This window comes from Diplotaxodon limnothrissa, linkage group LG23 (assembly GCF_057381915.1).
Source record: "Diplotaxodon limnothrissa isolate DT_005_m linkage group LG23, D_limnothrissa_male_GT1.1, whole genome shotgun sequence".
Taxonomy (NCBI): Eukaryota; Metazoa; Chordata; class Actinopteri; order Cichliformes; family Cichlidae; genus Diplotaxodon; species Diplotaxodon limnothrissa.
This window is the reverse complement of record NC_140617.1, coordinates 50,036,480-50,059,195: the sequence shown is the minus strand read 5'-3', so window position 1 is coordinate 50,059,195 and position 22,716 is coordinate 50,036,480. Positions and strand designations below refer to the sequence as shown.

The following is a 22,716-nucleotide window of genomic DNA, read 5'->3' as shown; positions in this document are numbered from 1 at the left end:
CAATGTATTCTTGTTAAATGATGTGATACAATCGAGTAAGAGTGGTCAGTTGCCTGGACTCGTGATCTCACAAGACCACATAAGATTTCAAACCACAGGAAAATCCCCCGGGTTATAAGAGGCAGAAAGCATACATGCACCACATGGATGGATAGACTGACAGCTATGTCCTAAATACATTAAACTGGAGGGAAAAAAGATGAACATCACAAGTTTCATGTTAACCAGACTGACGTTTTTGAACACTCCAAAAAATTAACTTTGGCACTGTCATCTCATTGGAGGGCCACAGCTCATTTAAGTTTGACACCCTGTCCTAGGCGATAAGCTGACCCAGATGCAGCTGGATGCCTCTCTCGTGTCCTGGATTGTTGTTTACCTGACAGAAAGACCACTATATGTGCGTCTTCGACTTTGTGTATTCGACAAGGTGATCGGCAACACAGGGGCACCACAAGGGATCATCCTCTTTCCTGTTGATCCTCTACACCACGGATGTCAGCCACTGCACAGAGACCGCCATCTTCACACGTTTTCTGATGATTCTGCAGTGGTTGGATTATTGAAACTAAAAGTAATTTATTAACCACTCTTGTTTCATTAATGTATAACTTGCAATGCTCCATTATCAGCTGACACCCTAAGCTTTTGAGTCTAAACTTCCTCCTGGTCCAAAGCACTTGTTTCAACCAGGAACAGAAAGGCCGGATCACCTGCCCACATCTATGTTTGTACACATCAAACCAAGATTAATCTGTACCAGAAGACAGGATGTGTGTATGTGCTGCTATTGGACCTGGATCTTTAGTGTGTATTGAAGACGTGCCAGTGAATAGAAGGATGAATTACAAGTGTACAGAGATATAGTATTTGCTCAGATTCAGCCAAATGCTGCAAAAATGGTCAGACCACCTAACAGTCCAAATCAATAATGACCCAAAGCATACTGCAAAAGCAAACCATGAGCTTCTCGTGGCAACGACATGGTATGGTATCTCCAAATGAGTCAAATGAGTCACTTCAACTTCAATTTCATGTGGCTGACAAACAAGCAGCAACTGAAGGTGGCTGCTCTGAAGGCCCGGTTTGGTAGAAGGTCTTGCCTGTGGAAGGAAATGAAGATGCTATGACATTTTTACAGTGACAAGATTTCTAAAAACGCGAAGGAAAACTTGCACATAGTATTCTTTAAAAAATGCTTTGAGTTGAGGTTCTTCTTAGTTTCAACTGTTTCCACTAGCTGTGCCCTGCTGCTGACTCTCCCATTAAAATGACTAATCTCTAGAGTTGAGATTATAGATCTGGTCCTCCACAGGCTTCCTCTATTAGACCGATAGGTCTAATAATAGAGGGTCATCACAGTCACACGATAGCCAGGAAGTATTCTGTCACACTCACTGATCAAAAGGCCTGGTTTCACGTGTGAGGGGAGACTGAACAAATTTGTGTAATTTCATCACATTCAGTGCTGTGCTAATAATGTCCACAACATTATTCAAATTGTAGTTTATTAATCTGCATCTGTGCATTACCAAAGTGTCTTCAGAGTGTTATCAGTGATGGACTGTGTGCGAGTCCATTTCCAGAAAACAACTCCCCCGCCCCACTCTGTCTGTTAGATAATAATACACTTAAAGTCACAGTTTGTCTGAGGAGAGAGAGAAGATGCTGCTCTCCTCTCACTGTAAAGGGAGAAACAACACACACACAATACTTACACTAGGAGAGTGGGTGTGTGGATGGGCTGGAGAGGGGGTGGGATGCAGAAGAATGATGGAAAGAAAGTGAAGGACAGAGGAGGTGAAAGTGACAGAGAGAAAGAGTCCTACAGTCTGCGAACAGTTTTTATACAATTAGAACTTACAGTAAGCCTTCATCAAAGAAACATACTGGAAATCTCATTTCTTTACATTTCATTTTTCAATTACTGCTTTCCAGAAAAATCCCCCCCCCCCCCCCCCCCCCCCCCCCTCTGTCACAGAAAAATTCTATCTAACAGAGCTTGTTTTGCTTATTTCCACCTTTCTTCCAATTCTGTTTTCGTCCAATCACGGATCTAGCTAGCCTAAGATACCCCAACCTAGAGCAGTCATTTGCTAATGGCTCAGTCAAATTAGAGTAAAAATAAGACACCAACCTATGTGTGGCTACAAGAAACTGGTGTCTGTGGTTTCCCAGGAATTACATTGACTTTTTTTCTTCCTCTTTTTTTGCATCCAGTGACTGACTGCAGTAACTGCAGCAAGCCAAAGGTTAAGAGTGCAACACCAAAGGATAATCCTCTGGTATGGTGTAGACTTGTTTCCCCTTCAGATTCTGATTTAAAAGAGGTCGTCTCATGTCAGCCCCCTAACCAAGAAACTGCTGAGTTTGTAAATACTCACTGAATAGTTTTTGGACAATTTTAAGCAAGATGTTTTGATGTTTGACTTTTTTTACACTAACCAGGACATGTGCTGGAGAAATTTCTCTTCAGCAGTCTGCTGCTTTCACCGCTCTCATCAGACGATAACCAAGCCCTGGTCCAAGCCCCTCCTCAATCAGCAGACCAAGAACAACAAGAAGAAAGCAGGAGAAAGACCAGATGGCAGTATGAGTTGTTACTTTGTTGCAGTTGTTAAAGTTATAATAAAACTGTGTGTGCTTGTTTGAAAGTTTTAGACTCTTTGTAAGTTTCAGAACACTCCACATCATAGTGCAAAATTCCTCTTTATTTCTATTTGAAAGAACCATTGCAGGGCCCAAAAACACACAGGGTGAGCACTGAGGCCTTGGACCTACTCATTCTCAAACATTGAGTTAAACGATCACGCAGGGATGAGTCCAGAATCAACGGTCAGCATCAGCAAACCTTTATACAATTTCATTAGTAAAAATGGTTTGCAGTAAATCACATTGCACATTGCTGGAGTAATACTGCACCTGGCACACTTGACATGAAGACAAACCTGAGTTTTAATAAAATGGCCCTTACATTGAGTCTCTTCGCAGTTCTAAGGTAACTCAACGGTTGCTTACAATATGACTTATGTAGGACCTTAACATTCCCCCTGTGTGCATAATATCAAATAATGAAAACAGCTGGTAGGAATGAGTTTTCTGAACGGTATGAGCCGGTAACAACAAGGGAACGTTTGATTTTATCAGCGAGGCCGTATTTTCTTGTCAAATTGATGTTGAAACTCTTGTTCAGAGATGCACTGTCTTTAGAAATGGATTCACTGAAGGATCCTTTCAGTCGAAAATGTCTAAAAACAGTAACAGCAATACCTTGACCAGCAAGTAACCAAAATCAGTTGAAAGGGGCGGGGATAGCTCAGTAGGTAGCGTGGTTGCGCCATGATCGGAAAGTCGGGGGTTTGAATCCACTGAACAGCTACCCTGAGGTACCTCTGAGCAAGGTACCATCCCTGCACACTGCTCCCTGGGCGCCAGATTTGCAGCTGCCCACTGAGTCAATGGGTTAAATGCAGAGAGAGTAATTTCCCCACGAGGATCAATGAAGTATACATAATTATTAATAAATCATTTTCCACAGCTGACTGGACTGTGGACCACTCCTGAACTTACTTTAGCTTTACAGAAGGGCTACAAAGTAGCTAGAATCACAGAGGTATGACACTTTGACAGAGTAATACTGTATTTACCAATATGTCCAGTTTTTTCTTCACAATAAACAAAATGCTTAGGCAGCATGCTTATATCAGGGACTACCATGCTAAAAAGGACTCAGATTCGACCCTCACAACATAAAAGTTAAGCCTGCTAAAAGACAGATGGACAAACTTTGTTTAAATTTTAATTTGGAGCAAATTTAGAAAGCAAAACAATCGTAAACAAAGCAAACAGGAAATTATATTATATTTTGACACAGAGTGTGTTGCATCTCAGCACAAAAGAAGAATTCCCAAACGGTTGATTCTGTTCATCTGTAGCGTTTTCAGTGGGAGCAACGTTTCATCACTGAACTAGAATTACAGAGGTATTTATGGGGCATTGACAGGCAAGCAGGATGTTGATGATTTCATAACAACATCATAGCAGTGGGCCTAAAAGCTATGGCTGTATGACTAAGGACTGGAAAAAGCCAAATGCATCACACAAACACGTTGTCTGTGAGAGAGTCGACTTATTCTGATTACAGGATGTCAGTAAAGAAAACTGAGACGATACAAGCAAAGCATCAGACTGATTGCTAATAGGCAGGATGGACGGAGGAACCTCTGCCTCTCCTCACTACAGTTTTACCCAGGGGTGTCAAACATATGGCCTGCGTGCCACATCCAGCCCGCAAGATAATCTTATGTGAATTATTAATGACTTGTCGGTATGTGGGAGTCGAAGCTTCAGCCCTGCTGAGCATCCATGCAGGTATGGGTGGGTGTTTATTTTTTTATGGCCATGTGGCAAATCACATGCAAATTTATGTGAAAGAAGAAAGAGGGGCAGACGTTCCAAGACAGCAAGTGTAGCAGGTACAGGTCAGGTACACAGAGAGACGGGAAATTGGATCCAAGCATGTCGGGAAAAGTGAAAAAGCTTTTTCCAATGATATTGGAGACACAGCTGAATGCAGATTGTATAAAATTAGGAGCCGGATGAAGTGTTATCTGTTTTTATTTTCAGCAATCTTCCATTGTGGAGGACAAAGAGTTTCAAACGTGTCCAGGTCTTAAATCTCATGTTTGTTCTCCCTACTAGTAGTAAATGCATAAAATAAGGCTTTATAAACTACACAACTTTGACACGGCTCAGTGTCTAAGTGCGTCTCAGAGGCTTGAAGCCATTTATAATTCTTTACCTGATTGATCTGCTGCTCACCCCAAACAAGCACAAGCTGAAATTTTGGACTTTTTTTATAGGACTGGATTCCTTTAATAGTAGGCAGCTATCTGTGAACTAGTTGTAGTAAGCAACAGTACATGTATCTCTTATTGATATAATTTTAGTTTGTGGGAATGAGTTAAAAAGTTAAAGAGTAATGAAAATGTAGGACATTAGCAAAACATTGCTTGATTTGCAAACCAATTAAGTTACTCAGTACAAAGCAAGTACTGGGTTCATAGTGTAATAGATTACAGACTGGGAGGAGACACAAAGAGGGCCATCAGGAAAAGCTTCTGGTGGAAACATCTGCCAAATCAAACATGCAGAGTCACCCGCCCTTGTGAGTACGGGAGCCTCCATAAGAAGCTACCAAAAATCAGAATAGTTCTTGTAAGTCATTATGACTTTGTCCTGTCCAGCAGTGCAGCAATAAAGTTGTTGTCTGAAGGCCAAAAAATGCCAACAGATAGAAGTTTTCGACTTTAACTGTATTTGATAAAATCCTCCCTTATAGTTATTCATACAACACAAAGTAACCCCAGTGCCCCCAGTGGTAGGGGGGTGAGAGGGAGAACATCTAGTTTTACAGATGTTATTTTAATACAGACATATGGGGCATCCACAGAAATGTCTCAGCTAAAGGTTCACGTCAGCGTTTCAACACCAAACAATTAAAGAGCAGGTAAACAGAGCAGGCAAAAAGATGTAACCACAACAAAGCACGGCTTGCTCGTCAGACGGCGTGTACACGGATACGGCTGTCGGGTGCTGAAAGCCGCCGTCTCACAGGTTCTGAGTCACTCCAGCCAAAACACTGAACCAGCAGCAAAAGAAGATGTTTGGAAAACATTTGTTAGGATGCCTGGGTCGTTGACCCAGGGTTTTTGAGTTTATTATATTATTTATACTTTCTAGTCTTTGGTTTCTTTGAGTTCTGTCTTATGGTTTATGTCTCTGTCTTCTCTAGTTGCTCTGTCTCCCCTATCACCTGTATCCCCTTGTCTAGTTCACGTCTCTGTGTATCCTTAGTTCCTATATCCCCGTGTTCAGTCAGTGTTTGTGTCTGCCCTGGTCCCACGTCTCTGTTCCCTCTGTGGTGCCTGCCTGTGAGTCTGTGTTATGTTTCCTGTTTTACTTTGAAAGTCCATGTCTGATGTTAATGTGTCTGGTTTTGCTTCCCCTTGTCTCGTTAGGCCTGATTTGCCCCAGCTGTGTTTCCCTCCTGTTACCCATTCCCTGATTGCTCCTTCTGTGTATTTAAGCCCTGTGTTTCTCTGTGTCCGTGTCGCGATCTACTGTTTATTTTGCTGTGTGTTTTGTCAATCCGCCGGTTTAAGTTTATTTAGATTTTTTCCAGTTATGTTATGTTTGAGTTCAGCATTAAAGCTATTTCAATTTACGTTTGTCTCTGGAGTCTGCACCTTGGGTCCTATCCCTGTCCGCACACAGCCCTCACCTAACAACATTGTCGTGAATTTCGTCTTACTTCCACCACAGCTCTCAGTGTGCTTTGAAACCCAACAAAAATCCCAGTTTTACCAGTCTACTGTACAGCGTTGTCCGCTGCTGGGTTGTTTTTTTTCCCCATCAAAATGAACAGTGACAAGAAAACCCAGTTTCTGTTACTCAATACTGAAGAAATTCAAACTTTCCCAAATTCCAAAATGCTTATCTATGTCTCTAACAAAACCTGTACCTCTGTGACAGTTTTTCACTTTTTACTATAAATGTTTCTTTATTTTTACGACTACAGTTTTGGGCAATGAGCTACCAGAAGGTTTTCCTTGCTTTTAATTCTTACAATTTCATCCAAAGAGTCGTGCTGACATTTCTTTGTCACACCAGCTTTCTTTCATTCATGTAGTAGGCCTATGTCACTTCTTTACACGGACTGTCCTCTAAATCTGGTTGGGCCACACTTAGGAGAAACAATTGCAATCAAGCTGGAAATACTCTAAGGTGATAAAACCAACTGCCTTTTTTTAAAAATCTATTCTGCAGAGAAAAAAAATCAACTTCCACTCCCAGGTGATTCAGATTCATGAAGAATCCACTGCAAAAGTTTTGCAGTGGATTCAACTCCTTCTGTGGGCATTTCATCAGGTGCAGGTTTTTTTCTCCACTCAAAGATGCTTCATCGTTTGGCACGATGAACCAGGTACAAGGATACGAGATCTCTGTCAAAGCCACCTCCCACGGTCCCTCTATGTCCACACTAGCGTTTTCAGTCGTTTTCACAGAGTTGTGCGTCCACATTGAAACAGCCCAAAACGCTTACGTTCCAGTCCTGCGCAAAAGCGAGTGAGAATTAAAGAATTTGAAGAAAATCTATCTGGAGCATGTACAAACTGATATTAATCTTTTTTAGGGCTGTCAAAATTGAGAGCAATCAAAACAACTGCTGTATAATGCACTCGCTATCTTTGTTTAATTGGTCACATGACTGCATCACATGACTACAATACGTCATCGTTTTAGAAAGTCTGCGTTTTTGTGTGTCCGCACTGTGACAGCTGCGTTTTGAAATGTATGCTTTTACGAGAGCGTTTTCAAAACGCTGCGTTTTTCTTTGGGGAAAGCGCCATCTCAGTGTGGACGGGAGGCCAAAACGGAGAGAAAACGATGCGTTTTCAAACGAAAACGCATTAGTGTGGACGTAGCCTAAGTAGATTTTCCACCTCACAGGGAGGGTGGCATGTCAGCTGGATGCACCGCCTCCGTAAGTGGTAGCTGGACTTGCAGGGGTCTAGCTCTGTGAAGATGGGGTTGCCAGACTGTCACAGCAATCGGAGGTCTCTTCAACAGGGGCTGCCATGCTCGCTTGATAATCTGAGGATGTGTAAAGGGGGGGCGGGGGGGGGGGGGGGGTTAGGGGTGATAAGGGGCACTCCTCTGGTTAACCACTGAGCTTTTTTAACCATTAAATTCTGATTATATCTAAACTGTTATCTAAATTTTTAACCACTCCTGTGCAGGAATACCGAGTGCTGCGTAAAACACACGACCTTCTGAGCTGCAGAAATCCTCATCCACACCTACACTGCCCTTGGTGTCTGGCAACAGGCACTACTCTAGAGCAGCACTTGGTGCTTCCCACAGGTTACAGGTAATAACTTTTTAAACAGGGGTTACAGGCAGTTGTTCTTCTATTACAGCTACATGATAAGTCAGTGTCAGCTGCTCTCTGCTCTGTCCTTGTTGATGCGTCTCTCACGGCTGGTGTTTTTCTTGGGGGTGACAATCAGAGTCAGTATGTCCTAATCAGAAACCATCAAAGTGAGTCTGGCTGTGAGTGTTTTTCCATAAGAGCAGATTATTCAGCAGTTTGAATTTCAAGTAAGTTTTACATAGCTCCGTGGACCTCCATGTGTTCAGCGATTAGACGGACAATAGGGTGCTGCACACAAGCTGTAAACACTTTTATTACGAGACACAGAAACAGAATGTTAATATGACTGGTTAAAAATTGGCTGTTGTTTAAACTTGGTCCCCATGACTGTGGAGTGGGTCCATCCCTCGGGTCATCTCACGCCTTCTGGACATCTCCCTTTAATAAGACCTCCAGTTCACTAGGGCAACCATCGCTTGCATCTCCCTGTAGAAAGAGATGGGGGGGGCTCCCCCTAACACCATGATTTATAGACATGTTTCCCTGTAGTGGTATCAGTGTACCAGTCTACTCCAAGCACGAATGTGGTAGTTTTCACCATTGGACTGTGTGGTATAGATGTGGCATTCTCAACACCGTATTCTACAATACCTATTTGTGCAATAAAAGATAAGACGTAAATGTGGGATTAGATAAAATGTAAGTGTATAATTGGATAAAATATAAATGTGAGGTACACATGTATTAAAGATAAAAAAATTAATTCTAACACAGTCCAAAAATGTACCCAGGTTTTATTTGGTAGAGTTCACCAGCTCTTAAATTAAATAAAAACATAACTCCCCCAGAATTTACTGGCCATTGTTGTTCTAGGATTTTTTCAGCAGGCTTCTGGACTCTGCAGACATACATTAGATGCCTCTTTGTGCATTGCAGGCTCCCTGTAACTGTTATCTGGACAAGCAGCGAAGGGTTGCAGGATCTCTTGGCCATATTGGTTGAAAAATCATTTGTCTTTTTTTTTAGCTGATTTCTCAGTTACATTTTTAGGCTATTTTTATCATTTTTTTTCTGCATATTTATTGATTTGTCTAAATATACATATCTCCCAATTTTGGGGGACTCAAAAGAAACTGGACACACTAACATAATTTTAAATAAGGAGTGTTTTTAATACTTGGATGAAACTCATTTGAGGTCAATGATCATTTCAAGTCTAAAGCCAGAGTCATCACCAAATGCTGTATTTCCTTCCACTGACTTGCTTTATTGTAGCTACATTCAGTTCCTGCTCTGTGCTTTGAGTTTTGTCTTCAGTAACTGACAAGAATTGTCATGTACTGTGAGCAGGAGGCAGGAATGGTGGACCAAAGGGTGCAGACTTCAGGAGGCGAAAAGTGCACTCAAACAGCTTTGTTGCTGGAAACCAAAATAACTAAAATGAACATAATATAAACTATGCAGGAACGCTGATGGACAGAACACAGTCTATAATGAGGGACGATACAAGGACAAGTAGGGGAAGACAGACTAAATGCAAGAGGTGAACAGGAACAAGAGGAAAGAGCTGGGAGACACGGCTGACACTGATTACACGCAAAACAGAATACACTGACATAAGACAGACCTTCAAAGTAAAACAGGAAACTCAACACACATGCAGAGAGACTGAGAACTGACTGAACAGGGACAGAGGGAGTACAGAACCATAACCTCACAACTAGCAAATCTTTAACAGAAGACATAACCAGAATAAACAAGAACGTAACATAATATTAACAAACACAAAACACTGAGTCAGACTCAGGACCATGACAAGAATGTCAGCACTGTCAGGGCAGGAAGCCAGACAGGAAGGACTCAAAATGCGGACACAGGCAGAGGCTGAGTGACTTTGCCAAAGAATACATTTATTAGCAATCACAGAACAGATAACTGTGAAACGTGGCAATACGTCAGTGAAAGGTCCTGTGGTACAGTTCAGGCAGGGTGTCTGGATACGTGGTGCTGGGTTCTGAACCAGAGGGGACAGGTGTGAGATGGGTCTTAGTAGGAGGACGAGAGAACAGGAGGTAATGAGTCTCTGCCTTACTTGTAAGCAGGGTTGGTCAAGTTACTTGAAAAAAGTAATCAGTAATTAATTACTGATTACTTCCCCCAAAAAGTAATCCCGTTACTTTACTGATTACTTATTTTCAAAAGTAATTAATTACTTAGTTACTTAGTTACTTTTTAAAAACACGATTTACAACCTGAACAGGTGATAAAACGATAGATCTTTCAGCCCAATTCTACTTTTTCTGCATAATCCATCATACAAAATGTAATCAAATGGAAAATTCTCTTTTTAAAACTTGTTTTATTAGTTTTAATCTTTTAACTTTATGCATCAAGCAAACATTTAATTATATGCAACATTCTCTGACTGGAAGAAATTAGTTTAACGTTTAAACCTATTTTCTACACATTCCAGCACATAAAATAAAATATTTTTTGTGTTTACACTCAGTCTTTCAAATAGATGCAAGTAAAACACAGCAGAAAATAAATAAAGTCAAAGACTCAGCGGTCCTGTTGCTCTATTTTCACCTGTAAAGCAGGAGTGGGGTTTGTGGAGGTTTACCCTGGTGCAGGTGTGCCGCGGTCAGTGGAAGAATCCGCTAGTTTCTCTGTGAGTTTCCCATTACGTCGTAGCTACTCGGTGCTTGCTTGGAAGTTTAGGGGTTTTTTCGCTGTAAAAAGAAGTTTTCTTCCCACGCACAGCGGACGCTAATGTTTTTGTCACTTTTTATGGAATCAAACTCAAAGTAAGGTCAGTACTTCCACGCTTTAAACGCTGCACGCTCATACTCTCTCCCACACTCGATATGTGATCCACTGTTGATCTGCACACAGCTGTTGTCACGAATGTCGCACTCGCTTACGTCACTGTCATGAGACATTCTCGCAAAAAATCACGGTTTTAGTAACGCAGTAACGCAGCGCTCCTACGGGAAAGTAACGGTAATCTAATTACCGTTTTTGCAATAGTAATCCCTTACTTTACTCGTTACTTGAAAAAAGTAATCGGATTACAGTAACGCGTTACTGCCCGTCTCTGCTTGTAAGCAGGATGGAGGTAACGTGGGGGGAAAACTGCCGATGGGTTCCAAGTGAGTGTCTGTATGGCTAGGATCCAGCGTTCCAGGAGGTTCAGGGTACAGAGGGGACGGCAGGAGGGCAGGCAGGTGGAGCAGTAACCAGTATGGCGAGTGACCAGCAGAGAACAGGTAGGTGACACACTGCACAGATGAGTAATTGTCCGAGAGATACTATGACACAGGAGAAGAGACTTAGCACAACGAGAGTCAACTACAAATAAACACAACTTGATGCTCGACACTAACTACGATTTGCAGACGTGCTGGCAATGACTCGTTGAGTCTTAAATACTGCCAGATGAATTATCAACAAGGGTGGAGGCTCCACCCGCGGGAGGTGACCTGACGCTGTCAGAGAAACACAGCCGCTCACCCTGACCATGACAAAAATATTGCTAACACGCCTGATCTCAAACAGAGCATTATTTGGTAGTTGTTCCCACAAACATAGCTAAACCTCAGTATGCTTCAGTAGGCCCTTAATAGATTTTAATGACAACAGGGAAGGAATCAGGGCAAAGAGTGGTTGTTGAATTCATCCAAATATATACATGTTAACCAGTGTAAATCTTTATTGAAGTCCTCACTTACTACTAGCATCCCATGGCATGACAGCACATAATATTGTTTTCATTCATCAGGTATTCACAGATAAACATCTCCAGGCTGACAGAAACAAAACCCACCTTAAGTTTTTGTATGAAGTGTATTTGCCAGCCATGATGACATATATCTGCTTAATTATTGTTAAAGATTTGTCGCTTTTGATGCTGTTTCAGAGGCGTTTCTAATATGTCAGAATCAGAAAGGGTTTTATTGCCAAATGTTGAGCAGGTTTACAACATTAGGAAATTGCTGCGGTGCTTCAGTGCAAACATACTGTCATAAATTACGCTTAAATAGACATGAAAATAAAAATAAGAATAAGAATTAAAAGTGCTAAGTATATATATATATATATATATATATATATATATATATATATATATATATATATATATATACATGATATATACATGAGTGCAGGTGGTGATCAGTGCCAAACATGGAATGATGCAGTGAACACAGCGTAGGGTCATGTGTTAGTGGTGGGAACAGTCGTACGTTTATTGTTCATGTGTCCAACAGCAGAGGGGAAGAAACTGTTCTTATGGCGAGAGGTTCTGGTGCGAATGGACCGGAGCCTCCTGCCTGAGGGGAGCAGGTCAAACAGACTGTGTCCAGGGTGAGAAGGAATAGCATCCTATAGAGTCACATACAGAATCACCTGTTGGTGACTACAGAAATGCAGCAGTGTCCACAGACTGTTTGAGGTCATTCACATTTAGGCAAAATATACTAAACCATGAGCTGAAACAGAAGCCCTAATTCAAAATGAGCTCATTTAACCTCCACTTTTTGTCTAATATGACAACTGTTTGTCAGGAAGCAGGTGTAGCTTTGTGACCAGTAACTTTACAGATATTACATGCTATTTAAGGGAAAGGGCTCCATGGGGACGAGCAGAACTGATTGCTGTATGATTATATCAGTTTCTTCTGGAGGGAAACATGAGGAGAAATCTTTAAGAGACAGAGAGGGTCCACGTAGATCTCCAGGGCCACTTCTCAACCATTTCTGGACGGCCTGTAATATATTATGCTCTGCTCAGAGTCCTGCACATCTTGGTTATTCAGCCCATCCCTGGTGATCTGGTATTACAATCTGTGTGTGGATGTGGGGGGAGGGGGGCGCCTTTATATTTCCATCAGACTATTTCAATGAGCGTCTGTATTGGAAACATTAGAGAAGCTAATTTTAGTGTGTGTTGTTACACTTACCAAGAACAGAGACAAACCATGCTATCAGGTTTGACTCTTAAACACAAAAGTTTAAATATGCCATGCCAAGGCTTATAATTTCGACTGTAGCAGCCAATTCTGTAAACGTTTGACTTGAACAAAAATTTACTGCACATTAACTCACATAAACTAACACATATCATTCTCAAACGGACGAGTGGGAGGGAACGGTGGGTGGGTCTTCTTACAGCCTTGTATCCTGTGGCCTGCCCAGGATGAGGGGAGTGGAGCTGGTGGTTCGGGAGCCGGACTGTCTGTGTCCTGGGGTTGGAGCCGGCCCTTGGGGCCACCGTTCCCTGCATAGCGGAGCTTGGATCGACGTGGATGGGCATATGTCTGTATTTGTTGTGTGAATTGGACTATAAGGGTGTGCGTCTGTATTTTTGGACCTCTGGACTAAAAGCCTCCACCTGCAGACTCTGTGATGGGACGCAGACTTCAATGGACATATTAAACAATGTAAGACTGCTTTCTTGCACAATATCTCTAAAATTAGAAATATCCTGTCTCAGAGTGACACTGAAAACTTAGTTCATGCAGCTAACTACATCTAGGCTGAACTACTGTAAGAGTCCTAAAAACTCCCTGAAAACCCTTCAGTTAATCCAAACTCAGTTAATCCGTTAAATTCAGTTAATCCCATGACCTTTGTCGACGCGTCTGTGCCCCTCCGTGTTCCTCCTGTGCTCCTCCCTAAACTCCTTGGTTCCACATTTCCATGGTTTCCAAGGTATAACAGCAGGTAACGCTTGCCCCTGAGCATCAGCATATGTTTTGTGGAACCCGCCTGGCTCTCGGGGGTCCACAGAGACGTCATGCTCTGTCTCACTGCTGAAGGTGCCAGAGGATGAACGTGGTCATACATTTCTGTGGTTGGAGAAGCTCTGTTTCTGCAGGTCTGACTGGAGGTGGTTGCCATGGTAATGGGTAAAGTGGTGTCTCCAAATAAGGAGATGTCCAGAAATTTGCAGAAGAAGAAACGTGAGCCGACATCAGACCCAAGGCCACCCTAAACTGTTTCGACCAGTCATGTTCATGTTTATCACACATAATAAAAAGCATTTTGTCTCTGAGCCAGAGAGAGGATGTCCATGGCACCATGTAAAACTATTTAAAATTCTACAGTTTTAATAATAAATTGTTAAAACTTATAATTGGAGTCTTCCAATTTGCCCCCATTTCTGCATCTCTTTGCTTTGGTCATGTGCACTGTGAGGTACTGTCTCATTACTTTTGTATTCTTTGGCTGAATCTGACCGGAGGGCTTGATTGGCAGTGAAGCATTACAGTTTTTCTGAATCCCATTGTAAAAACTAATCTGTCAACTATGAAAACTCTTTCATCAAATCAATCCCACAGTTGCCAAAATCTTAAACACTATTCATCTGGTTAGGACACCAGTTGCAAATCTGAATCTCCCATTTACCAAAACTCTAAACACATTCTCAAACACACAATGCATTTAGCAGTGTGGTGCACTTGTATCCAGAATGGTGTACACAGGCCACAGAATTTAAACACAACTAACAGACTTCATTTTTAACACACTACCACTAAAAATTGAAAACACATGTTGCAACCTTTGTCACGGTCCGCTGTGACGGACCGAGTGGAAAGTGCGTGGAGGACTCAGGTGCAGACACGAGTGATAAGGAAGTGGACTTAAACAAAAGCGAGCCTTTTATTGTGGCTGATGAATACATCAGAAGCAAACCAGAATAAGGGCAGCACAAGAGCAATAACTAAACAGAAACCTAAACTGGGAATAAACTAAGGTAAGGCTATGACTTGGAATATAATAGACTGGGCATGGAAACACGGAGGGTGGGAACACAGACGACGCGACACAGACTGTACGAAACACAGAGACTAAATACATACGCAGACATAACGGGCTGGGGAAAACATAGAATAAAGCACAAAGAGAGACGAGGGCTGATAAATACACAGAGGGGCACACAGGGGGTAAGAGTCACGAAGGGAAAACACATAAGGAACAACGTAACAGATCAACCCAGGAAGCATGGCCTAAATAAAGAACAAAATACAAAAATACACGAAAACTAAGAATACTGGGCCCACATGGCCCAGGACCATGACACCACCCCCCCCTAAAGGGCTGCCTCCCGACAGCCCAAACCCGAGAAACAAAACACAAGCGAAACAGAAAACACCCCACCCAGGGCGGGAGGCGGGGGACCAGGACGGAGGGAACAAAACGAACCAAAAACAAGGAGCACGAGAACAAAACTGAGTCCACAAATACACAAAAGAGTCCAGAACAGGAAGGCGAATGTCCAAAGAGGCCCGAAGGCCAACCCGAGAGGCGACAACACAAAAGTCCAGTCCAACCGTTCCGGAGGCCGGCCACGGGAAAGGTGGCCACGGTGACAGAACAGATCCGGAGGCCGACCGCGCGGAAGGCAGCGGCGGCGGCGAAGGCGGAGCAGTTCAGGGGGCCGACCGCGCGGAAGGCAGCGGCGGCGGCGAAGGCGGAGCAGTTCAGGGGGCCGGCCGCGCGGAAGGCAGCGGCGGCGGCGAAGGCGGAGCAGTTCAGGGGGCCGGCCGCGCGGAAGGCAGCGGCGGCGGCGAAGGCGGAGCAGTTCAGGGGGCCGGCCGCGCGGAAGGCAGCGGCGGCGGCGGCGAAGGCGGAGCAGTTCAGGGGGCCGGCCGCGCGGAAGGCAGCGGCGGCGGCGAAGGCGGAGCAATTCAGGGGGCCGGCCGCGCGGAAGGCAGCGGCGGCGGCGAAGGCAGAGCAGTTCAGGGGGCCGGCCGCGCGGAAGGCAGCGGCGGCGGCTCTCCAGTGTCAGGCGTACTGGCCGAGGCCCGGTGGGCACAGGACCAGACGAAGACTCTGAGGCTGCAGCAGACGAAGCACAGGCTGGACCAGGCGTAGCAGAAGGTGGCTGGATGGGCTCCTCGGGCCCTCCAGCAGACGAAGCACAGGCTGGACCAGGCGTAGCAGAAGGTGGCTGGATGGGCTCCTCGGGCCCTCCAGCAGACGAGGCGTGAGGCCGGACGGGCTCCTCGGACCCTCCAGCGGAGACAGAAGGCTGAACAGGCCCCTCGGACCCTCCAGCTGACGTGGCATGAGGCTGGTGCGGTTCTCCAGAACCCCCAGCTGACGAGGAAGGTTGCTGAACGGGCCCCTCGGACCCTCCAGCGGAGACAGGAGGCTGAACGGGCCCCTCGGACCCTCCAGCGGAGACAGGCGGCCGAACGGGCCTCTCGGACCCTCCAGCGGAGACAGGCGGCCGAACGGGCCCCTCGGACCCTCCAGCTGACGTGGCGTGGGACTGGACGGGCTCCTCGGACCCTCCAGCGGAGACGGGAGGCTGAACGGGCCCCTCGGACCCTCCAGCGGAGACGGGAGGCTGAACGGGCCCCTCGGACCCTCCAGCTGACGTGGCATCTGAGGAGGCCCTGGGGAGAGTCTTAAGCTCAGAAGCGACTGGTGAGGCAGCACATAGAACACTGTTAGCATGACAAGCTTTGAAAACATAATTTCTCAGGTCGTGAACACTTTCGGTAACTCGAGTAGTAGATGCCAACTCCCTGTCGGTATTGTCAACACAATAGTTCATGGTAGGATTGCACATAAGTCCGTAGCTGGATTCAGAGTCACATAAAGAGGCAGGCATGCTTATGGCTGGCCTAACAGTCTGCGACTGAGAAGCAGTAGCATCAGAGCTCACGTTCCTGTGCATTTGGTCTTGAGCACTGTCTGCAACCCCACCATCAGGGAATACGGAACTAGACTCCACTACGATCTGCACGCGGGGGTAACACTCCGTCTCGGCTGTACGAGTTTGCTGCAGTAGATAACAGTCTGAGGCGGAGAGAAAGCTCACGCCATTCCTAGCAGGCTCAGAAGCAGACTGTACAGTCGACGTGTGAATCCCTTTCGCTGTCTCATGAACCTTTGCTCCATGTGGTGCGGCTATGGGAGCAACACTAGAAAAAGTCCTGGATTCTACAGAGACAAGAACATGGTCTGTGGTTTCATTGTGTGCTCCTTCAAAACAGTTACACACAGTTTTTTCAGCTCTGGAGCCCAATTCCGTTATAGTCTCCGGTCCCGGCAAATCAACACTCATCTCACTCTGCTTCATAGAAGGGACGTGAGGCGCAAAAACGCAGTCACTCACCGGAGTTAGTGCGGTGCAACGGCGGCGCCGGCGCCGCCCCCTTCTGGTAGCTGGCGCGATGGGCGCTGATGCCACCACTGCAGAGGGTGGCGTAGCGGTAACATCCTCCTCTGCCCATATCCTCGCTAACGGCGAGGCGGGGGAAGCGAAGTCTGAGCGGGTTGGAGACGGCGAGCGGCTGGTAGGCGGTGCAGCAGATGAGAGTTCCTCCTCTGGGATGAGCCAGGGTTTCCACCGGAGCTCGTCCTCCCGATAAGCCCGTAACACCTGCTGACGCTCATCGTCCCCAAAGTCTATGGCCTCCACCGCCTCCGTGTGCCGGTTAGTGCAGCATGACGGTGGCGGAAACGAGGAAGCCGATCCACGGTGAGGCGATGGCTGAGTGGAAGTGGGCCTCAGCGTTCCCCCTGTCGCAGCCTCTGGCTCATGAGGCAGCGGCGCCGACACCCGTTTACGGGGTGGAGGTGTGGGTGCTGAGGCGGCATCCAGGACCCTCTGGGCCAGCGCACGGGCACGAAGCTCCTCCTTCAGGGGGCCCAGGGAGTCAAATGCCTCGACGAGGCGGGGGAGCTGTCGCAACCGCGGCTCCCGCAACATAATGGCGTCCACGGCCGCCAATCCCGTGGAAACCACTCTCGGATCCGTGCATCCGATGATGCGATCCATTACGCGGCAGAGCCTGTTCAGCTCCTCTCCCACCTCCTCCGAAATGTCCGCTGAGTCCGACATGGTCGCGTCGTACTGTCACGGTCCGCTGTGACGGACCGAGTGGAAAGTGCGTGGAGGACTCAGGTGCAGACACGAGTGATAAGGAAGTGGACTTAAACAAAAGCGAGCCTTTTATTGTGGCTGATGAATACAACAGAAGCAAACCAGAATAAGGGCAGCACAAGAGCAATAACTAAACAGAAACCTAAACTGGGAATAAACTAAGGTAAGGCTATGACTTGGAATATAATAGACTGGGCATGGAAACACGGAGGGTGGGAACACAGACGACGCGACACAGACTGTATGAAACACAGAGACTAAATACACATGAGGGATGATCAGGGGAAGTGGATGCACACGGGGAACACAGGTGACACTGATAATCATAACAAGACACGGCAGGAGTGAACGTAACACTGATGGGAGATGGGCAAAGTAAAGCAGGAAGTACACAGAGGTTCAAACAGGAGGAGAGAGAGCACGGGGAGAACGCAGACATAACGGGCTGGGGAAAACATAGAATAAAGCACAAAGAGAGACGAGGGCTCATAAATACACAGAGGGGCACACAGGGGGTAAGAGTCACGAAGGGAAAACACATAAGGAACAACGTAACAGATCAACCCAGGAAGCATGGCCTAAATAAAGAACAAAATACAAAAATACACGAAAACTAAGAATACTGGGCCCACATGGCCCAGGACCATGACAACCTTTTCTTCTGCTTTTTGCTAGATTGAAGTGCATTGTAAAAGATTTCAGAATGTTTGTACACAAAATACACAAATATACCAAATATATTTTACAGTATTTTTCTCACAAAAACAATGTACACAGTGTTCATCCCAACCAACACGAAGTTCGATATACCGTGGTCTACATATACAGACGACAGAAGAATTAGCTGAATACAGTTACAGCAAAAACAAAACAAAAAAACCTAAATAACAATTATGCTGCATCCTTTCTTCTGATGCTGTCTGGCCACAGCACCACATCACAAGCAATGTTTTCCCAGGCCGATCAGCAGGTCAAATATCGCTTAGCATTGCGAATCCAGCCATGAATAGCATCAACTGCTATATCTCGTCATGCATCTTCCATAGCTTGGAGGAGCTATGGAAGGATTTCGGACACTTTCCATCTCCAGGCAGAAAAAAGTCCCTCAATACAGTTTTTCTCAAATGTTAAAACACAAAAGCCAATCCTGTAACCCAAATGACCAGTAGTCTAAACACATTTACTAAATGTAGCCACCATATTCCAGTACCATAAACACATGTCACATGAAGACACAATTCACAAAACACAACCCTCTGTACTCATAAATCTAAACACATTTTTCCTTGCTAAAACACATGTTGCAAAACAACTCTGCTCATATTCTCAAATGAAAGCCCATGTGATGCAAAATGCTTGCCACAGTCACCAATCTTTGAACACAGGGAACACACCTGGCGTCAGTCATTACACACAACGACTCAAAATTGAAGACACCTGTTGCTAATGATGTGATCACAATGGATGAAGGCATTCGAGCGTGCGGAAGGAGAAGAGCTGCAGGCCAAAGAGGAAGAGGGGTTGAGATCAGAGGAGGAAGAGGTGAATGCCTAAGAAGAAGAGGAGTTCGGAGTAGAGGAGGAAGAGAAGGTCCAGGTGGGAGAAGAAGACAACCTCGCACCATCATAACAGATGATATGCGAGCAAGAGTAATTGATCATGTCATTGTCCATGGCATGACAATGGCTGAAGCGGGACGAAGAGTACATCCAAACCTGAGTAGGTTCACCGTGGCCACCATTATCAAGGCATTTAGACAACACAACAGGTATAGTACGCTATTGCTTTCTTTGTCACACTACAGTTTTACAGGCCTGTGAAAGTGGTCTGTTACTTTACATGTAGTTTTACATATAAATCAGTCAATTGACAACACATGTTTCTTTCTTTAGAGCTGAAAGAATGCCACATAGAGGTGGGAGGGTTGCCATATTCACAGCGGCACAAGAAACCCTCATTGCAGATATGGTCCGTGAGAACAACTGCATTAGACTCCGAGAGATCAGAGACAAAGTCATTGCAGATAATGTAAACTTTGAGAACATTGATGCTGTCAGCGTGTCCACAATAGACCGAGTTCTCCGGCGCCAACAGATGAGGATGAAACAGGTCTACAGGGTTCCCTTTGAGCGCAACTCTGCGCGACACATAGAACAACGTTACGAGAATGTGCAAGTACGTATACATCAATGTCCACAGTACAGTTAGTGGACATACTGTGTTGCTTAGTGGCCTACATTACTTCTGGACAATACTGTGCTACCTGATTGACCGTTCTGAACACCTGTACGCTTTTCCATGTTCACAGAGGATAATGCAGTTGGACGCGATGGCCAGACCCCATGAGTACCTCTTCCTGGATGAGGCTGGCTTCAACCTCCAGAAACTAAGGCGAAGAGGCCGTAACATCATTGGCCAAAGAGCCATCACTGAGGTTCCTGGCCAACGGGGGGGTAATATTACTCTTTGTGCAGCTATGGGTACGGAGGGGCTTGTCCACCGGCATGCTGTCCTTGGGTCTTACAACACCCAACGTCTCCTCACCTTCCTAGAGGAGCTAAAAGACATCCTCCTGGACCGTCAACAACACCATCCTAGGCTAGCACATCACATGTATGTGATCATTTGGGACAACGTCCGCTTCCACAAAACACACCAAATCAGAGAGTGGTTAACCACCAACAGTGACCACTTTTTAAACGTCTGTCTGCCACCCTACTCCCCTTTCCTGAACCCTATAGAGGAGTTCTTCTCATCATGGAGATGGAAGGTGTATGACAGACAGCCATACACACGAGAGAATCTCGTACGGGCAATGGAGCTGGCCTGTGCTGACATCCCAGTGGAGGCCTTCCAGGGATGGATTCGCCATTCCAGGGCGTTTTTCCCGCGGTGCCTAGCAAGGGACAATATAGCCTGTGATGTGGATGAGGTGATGTGGCCCAATGCAGCTCGGCGACATGATGCCGCACAGTGACTGTGTGTAATACTGTAAAAAGACCGTGTAGACAATAAAAAAAAGACTTCACACCCTGATCATGTTTCCGAGAGTACTGTTGTGTGCGATAGATTCTGTTTTTGCATTGAGTTGTGTTACAGTAGTGTACGTACATGCAGGATGTTTTTATAGATTTATAGTCTTCATGTGAAACTCACAAATCTAAATGCCTAATCCTCTGCAGGGTTCTATGACGATCCGTTACTGTACAGTTTATAAAAATATGCATTGGCAGTTATGAACCAAAGAACCTTCTCACAAATTGAGCATTGTGTTTTCAATTGTTTTGCTGTAGTGTGTAATGCTGTGTATAGTGTTTACAGTTTTGACAGCTTCGAGCTGCTCTCTTGGTGTGGGAGTTTGAGTTTTGCAGTGGGAAGGTGTGGTTGTGTTTATGTAGCTTTAGAGAAGGGTGTTGTGTTTGGACATTGGGGGACCTGGTGGTAACGTTTGTGACATGTGTTTTAGCATTTGAGAAAAACTGTAAGATTGAGGAATGGAGAATATGGAGGGATGTAAACAACTAAAAAGTGTGGGTGGGCAGTGAACTAGTCACGAACCAGAGCAGCCTGGTGGAAACTTACGTTGTCCCAAATGACAACATAGCTGAGCTGTTCTGGGTTATCTGTCTGATCTGGTGGAATGAGTGTGTTGTGTAGGATGTCCAGGAATGTGATCAGATGGGCAGTGTTGTAAGGGACAAAGGTAGCATGGTGATGAAATTCACCATGGTTGGAAAATGCTGCACACATGCTGCACACACTATGATGTTCCAACCACGCTTGCCAGGGACTTCAACAATGACACGCTGACCAATGGCATTCCTTCCCCGCCTTTGTCTTTTTGTGAGGTTGAAGCCAACATCATCAATGAAGATAAACTTGTGCTCAACTGCAGCCACCTCTAGCTTAAGGACTCTCTAAACACACATGATACGTAGAAGTGGTCCCTATTGTAAGGCATAATCAGAGTATGATTACTGTACAGTACAGTAATATGTATACTTTAATTTATACAGTTTTGACAGTATGCAACACTTGTGGGATTGTATGGGACTTATTTGCACAAAGTTGCGATTCTTTGACTCTTTCTGAGCAGTCTGGATGATGGATGCTATAGTGCACCTGCTCAAATTTGGCTGTACTCTTTGCTCAGCCTCCCTCATTGGTAGACCATGGTTGACCACATGGTCAGCCAAAGTGGCTTTGATCTCCTCAGAGATTACGTTCCTTCGCCTTCATCGTCCTCATCCTCACCATCCTCCTCTTACTCTCACTCCTCTCGCTCTGCCTCTGTTTCCAGTGTTGGCATCCATTGCTCCAAAACAGAAGAACTCTCCTGCTGCCCTTTTACAGTTTTTTCTGATTGCTTAAGCACATTTTTTGTAACTATTGGCTAATTTTGCAAAACTCTTCACACAAATAAGAAAACCTGTCACCCAATAATCAAAACATTGTAGTTCTCTTGCAAAAGCAAACACAGCTAGATTAACTCTTCACACCTTCGTAAAAATGGTGTTTCCGTATCAAACAGTACACACAAGCCATCATCTACTAAGCACACAATGCGCCAACTGCACACTGATGGTATGAATACAAAACACATCTGGCTTTTGCTTTCTCTGTGCACAAGGTAGGCCATGTCAGTTTGAGCTCATACTTCTGTCATAGATCCATAAGCATAGAGGGATCCAAACTTCAAGTACTGGTGTTCATTCAAACACATCAAAACAAACACAAGTGTTTATTTCCAAGTATAGGATTATTTGCAATCGCCATAATGACTATATGGGTTACTTGGTCTGCAGTGAACATGCTTCCTCTGCCCCAGCATCTGGTCATCTAGCAATTCTGTAAAGTAACAATTTCAGTATTTTTACATC

General features: G+C 45.0%; 1 pseudogene; it reads left to right on the top strand.

The window, feature by feature from the left end:
* Positions 1 to 19,773: 19,773 nt before the first annotated feature.
* On the top strand, positions 19,774 to 20,617 carry LOC146609029 (uncharacterized; annotated as a pseudogene).
* The last annotated feature ends 2,099 nt before the right edge of the window (positions 20,618 to 22,716 follow it).